Genomic DNA, 5721 nt, shown 5'->3' with positions numbered 1-5721 from the left:
TACATGAATGCAAAATTAAAAATTAAAAAAAATAAAAGGCAGAAGAATTAGAGAGAGAGAAGGGAGGAAGGAGGGAAAGGGAGAGGAAGGAGGGAGGAAGAGAGAAGAGGGGGGAAAGCACTGTATCTTAAGTGATTAAGGATTAGATTTGACACTCTCCTTTTGCTCCTCCTAGACTCGCTATCATTAGAGACAAGGCTTTTTTTTTTTAATCCTTTTTCTTCTTTATTTTCTGATGAATGAATTGTAGTATTCAACATATGAAACAACACAAATTCAGAAGGATAAATCAAGGTAAGGTTCAGAGGGAAAGGAGTTTCTAGGCCGAGGGAACCGTGTGAATTCTGTCTCAGCATCCTGTGTGATAACAACTTGAGGACATGGTTACTTTTACCTACCACTCTTATAAAAATCAATCTGTTTCAGACCAAATTGTCCCATGTATGACTTAATGTTTGCAAATAGAAAACAAAATTTAAAAATCCCAAATCACTTAAATCAACAAAATCCTTAAGGGGGTGAAACCAATCATCAGAAATATTAAATGAGAAATAAAACAGTAAGTACATACTTTCATTCCTTTCCACTAGCATCTAATGTGTTGGGCATTGCATGTATTCAGTCTTCTCAGGGGGAAAGGGGAAGAAATACATTAGAGATATCAGTAATGTTCCCAACTGTCTTCTGCTGTACAAATTTCCACCATCATTAAGCAAGTCAGAACTCTCCTTCTGAGAAAATGGTGTCCTTCTGGGGACTCCATTCTTAGATCAAAGACTCTCCTGCATTCAAAAGTGTCTTCTACCAGAGAAATGTCTTATCCTTCTTATTATATGTGTGAGAAGTGTTTGATAGGTTTTGGTATCACCAGTTTACAAGGGTGACACTCAAAATACATTTGACTTTGCTCACTTCTTTAGGGCTCCCGACAAGATGATTTAGGCAAGAGGTTTTAGTCTCTAGAGAGAAGACAAGTGGAAATGGCCTGAATCATAGATGTAAAGAAAATGATGTCTTCTACAGTAGCCATATGCTCTCCTTTCTGTATTTCTAAATATGAAATTTCACTCTCATTTACTGAAGAATTGATTAGCTTGGCAGGGGTGGGTGGGTAGTCGATGAGGGAGGGCATAGATATCAGGAAAAGAAGAACATGGCAAGATTTGCCCTCTAAAAATAAAACAGACTAGTTTTATGATCACAGAATGACCAGATTCTGCAGAAACTTCATTCCTCTTTTAGGTAATAAAAGTAAGCTCACAGGTTGGTCGTAGTATGCAGGGCAATGTAATGGAAAGGAGATATTATTGGGGGAAATAATACAATCTTCAAAACTGTCCATGCTAGGAAATTTGTGGGAAGGAGATAAATTGAATTTTGAGGGAAATAGATATCTTCTGCTGTCCTTTCTGAGGGAAGAGGTAGGGACATTCCAGAAAGGCAGAGAAGAGCTAGATCTGTTCCACATTAAAGGAGGCCACTCCTAGCACACCTCTGAGTCATCAGCTGGTGATGATGATCATAGTGACCAGGTATCATTTAAGGGGTCAGACACAGAGGCTCCAAATGTACATTTTGAGAAGCACCCAAAGTTCTTTAAAAGAAATTTTGACTTAAGCTGAACTTTTCATACTAGTTGTACAAAACATTTTCACACCAAAGTTACGAAACGGGCTGATTTGATGGAACTGTATGCATGTTGGGTCTCTACATGGCAGAAGCCAGTGTTGTGGTCATTTACTAGTGAGGGAGTTCAGACATAACCACACAGATACAGACAAACTCAGTATCCTGTCAACTGCAGACTTCAGTTATGAAGGCAAGATGACCAAAGGAATTTGGTGCAAGAGCTTTGCTGTTCTAGAGTCTAGTCAAAGCAGACACAATGGTGCCTGGGGAAGTTGACCCTTGTTTGACCATTGTCATTAGCATGGTCGTCCTTATTCCTTTAGCCATGTGCTCAGACACTGAAGACACTAACCTAAGGGACAGAAAGAGTGGCAAGGGATGGCATGAGAACGACTAAATATATTATTTCAAGAAAGATGGAAGAATTAAATAGAAGATTTGAGTGAGAAATAAATCAAAAGTTTAGTCTATCCTTTGATAATGATGAAATTTATTAACTCCTTATGGTGAATGCTAGTTGTTTGTTTACTTTTCATTTTACACCCTTATATTTCAAAACCACACTCTTTGGTCAATAAACAAATATCATTACTTTAAATTTCAATGGTTCACAAAATCTTAGAGAGCACAATATCTTAAAAGTCTTTTCCTACTCTCACACCTCCTTAAGCTCATTACTCTGGAACTATAAATTACCTTTAGCAAGAGAAAACAAGTCTGTATGATTGGATTTCAAAACAACATGATGTGCTTCCTGTTTTTCTGTAAGTGTTTGTGTGTGTGTGTGTGTGTGTGTGTGTGTGTGTGTGTGTGTGTTAGGTAGAGGCAATCACATCTAGTTTGCTAAATTCTAGCTGTAAGACATTGTTCAATCAGCATACAAAGGTTCACAGAGGTTGTGCCTTCCAAGAATAATCTCACAGGACCCCATTCAACAATAAATATTTCCCAACTCCCTGTGCAGAAGTCAGACAGAGGAAGGCTGAAAATGCTAAAGAAATTGCCCCTGCATCCAGTCAGTTTGGCAGACTGAGAGCCTCTACACAAAGAAAGTCTGTCTGTTGGTTTTCCTCCTTTCTGAGCAATAAACCATAGAAAGTTCCAGAAACGCCTGGGAAAAACATGTTAGAAACTCCCTTTCCTTGTACAAGCATGGGTTTTGAAAACACAAAGGTTTGCTTCTGCTAGTTGGACTGTCTTGACTCTGACTATTGGACAGGATAAAAACAGGAACTTCTATAAGATTACACTGAAGAGTCTGTGAGAAAAGGCACAACGCCTACTCTCAGTGTTCTCACAGCTTCATTTCTCAGCAATGCTAACAATACAAGCAACCACCATTTACAGATAATGGTCTTCTTACCTAGTAGAATCCCCCAAGAAGTCTGGCTTTTAAGAGAGACAAGGGACCAGGAGCAAATAGTTTGGTATCTTTAAAACAGACACAGAAACAAATGAGCAACCAGGATTGAATACACTTATGACTGTAGTATGAGAAAAGCCACTCATTTCCCACCTAACATTGTGTTTTCTTGCTTCTCTTGTTTTATGCCTACTGAAGACCTAGGAAAGGTGCTTGAAAGTCTACTATGCTGAACTTTCTGTGTCTTGATAAACCGAAGTGACACCACGGCGCTTTGGTGTAAGTGCTGCAGGTCTCGATTCTGAAGGATTAGGGGGTAAAAGTTGTTGAGGATAAGACTTCTGCTGAGAGATATCAAGTGAAACTTAGGAGAGAATAGGGGAGTAAAACTGACTATTATATCTACATATAATTGGTGATCTGGGATGAAAATAAGAATATACCCAAATGTGGGATCATAGTCCACTGAAATAACAGGGGTACCATCTGTCAGGTTTCTTGGGTCATTATAGAAGGGGATATGATAGTCTGTGCAGCATTTATTCATGAACTACCAAAATATACTTTAAACATTCACCTGGCACATTATGTTTTAGCATATTGTACTGACCTGCTGCTGACCAACAGACTTCTCAATAGATATGGTATGGACAGCATCTATGAAGGGCAAATGAAGGTGACTGTAGCTGAATACAATAGGCAAAGCACTAATGATCTGTCCAGTGCCTTCTTTTCTATTTGGATTTAGGTATTGCCCAAACTAAAACTGACAATAACCTTTGTTTCTGAGGCCCTGAACAGTGCTGTGGATGGAAGGTTGTCTATTGCTCACAGAACAATAATTTTGAAGCATGTCCTAGGCCATAATGTTGCATTATGTCTACAGGTGACAAAGATGAAGATATTAATAAGGAACAGTTGTTTCTGTCCATAATGAACAACAGAACCTGAGGCACAGAGGAGATATGAAAGAAACTTCTGCTGCTACTAGAGAGAATCCAGTCTATGGGGGGAAGCCAAAAAAGAGAAGTTAACAGGAAGAGGTGGAACAGTGCCAAAATGTCACTTTCTCAGAAGAGAAATTGGGTCATTGATTTCAAAAGAAGCCAAGCTCTGTAGAGCCCATGAGTAGGCTGCTGAGAGCAAAAGACATTTTTTATTAAGTTTTTTCATTTTCATAAAGATGATAAACTTATTGACAAAGCAGCAAAAAAGACTTTTTATATTACTTTCAATACATTTATTGAATTTATTAGATTGAGTTATCAACAACGACATTCCTAACAAGCCACTTAGGTATTTTTAAAGATCAAATTCAGAGGGGACATAAAGGGTGCATACTTAATCTTTTTTCTGATAATGCAGATTTTATTATCAAAATTGAGAGAGCTGTGCTGGAGAGAGGGCTCAGAGGCTAAGAACACTGGATGCTCTTCCAGAGGATCCGAATTCCATTTTGGCATATACATGGCAGTTCACAACTACCTGTGGGTCCATTCCCAACCACCTTTTCTTCTGGCCTCCTTGGGAACCAGATATGCAGGTTAGACGCATACATGCAGAAAAGAGGCTTATATATGTAAAATAATAAAAATAAATGACAGGCCCCACGAGTCGCAGGGGAGTTGCAGGGCGGCAGGGTCATGATCCTCTCAGCTTCTGAGTGACAGGTGGATCAGCAACCTTCTCTGCCCCTTCCCTGCAAGTGGAGAGCCTACCACCAGAGAGTGCCTTAACCCAAGGACTAGGGTGAGATCCACCATTTTCTCTCCAGTGAGTTTCTAAGATGGAAGCAGCCAGCCAAGAGGCACAGGCCCCACGAGTCTCAGGGGAGTTGCAGGGCAGCAGGGACAGGACAAGTTCTAGTCAGAGACACTAAGAACATCTAACACCAAAAATCAAGAGATGGTGAAAGGCAAACGCAAGAATCCTACCAACAGAAACCACTTGGCTTCATCAGAACCTAGTACTCGCACTGCAGCAAGTCCTGGATATCCCAAAACACTGGAAAAGCAAGAATTGGATATAAAATCGTATCTCACAATGCTGATGGAGTTCACAATGAACTTAAGAAGGACATGAATAACTCCCTTAAAGAAATACAGGAGAATACAGGTAATGTATCCAATGTATACAAAGAACTCAAGAAGTCAGACTCCAGAGAACCAAATAACCCTATTAAAAAATGGGGTACAGAGCTAAACAAAAAATTCTCAATTGATGAACACCGAATGGCTGAGAAGCACCTAAAGAAATGTTCAACATTCTTAGTCATCAGGGAAATGCAAATCAAAACAACTCTGAGATTCCACCTCACACTAGTCAGAATGGCTAGGATAAAAAACTCAGGTGACAGCAGATTCTGGAGAGGTTGTGGAGAAAGAGGAACATTACTTCATTGCTGGTAGGATTGTAAACTGGTACAACCACTCTGGAAATCAATTTGGCACTTCCTCTGGAAATTGGACATAGTTCCACCGGAGGACCCAGCTATACCACTCCTGGGCATATACCCAAAAGATGCTCCAACATGTAATAAGGACACATGCTCCAACATGTTCATGTTATTTATAATAGCCAGAACCTGGAAACAACCCAGATGTCCCTCAACAGAGAAGTGGATACAGGAATTGTGGTACATCTACACAATGGAGTACTAATAGGCTATTAAAAACAATAAATTTATGAAATTCTTAGGGAAATGGATGGATCTGGAGAATATCATCCTG

The sequence above is a fragment of the Mastomys coucha genome, unplaced genomic scaffold, assembly GCF_008632895.1.
Source record: "Mastomys coucha isolate ucsf_1 unplaced genomic scaffold, UCSF_Mcou_1 pScaffold7, whole genome shotgun sequence".
Lineage (NCBI taxonomy): Eukaryota > Metazoa > Chordata > Mammalia > Rodentia > Muridae > Mastomys > Mastomys coucha.
This window is presented reverse-complemented; position numbering follows the sequence as displayed.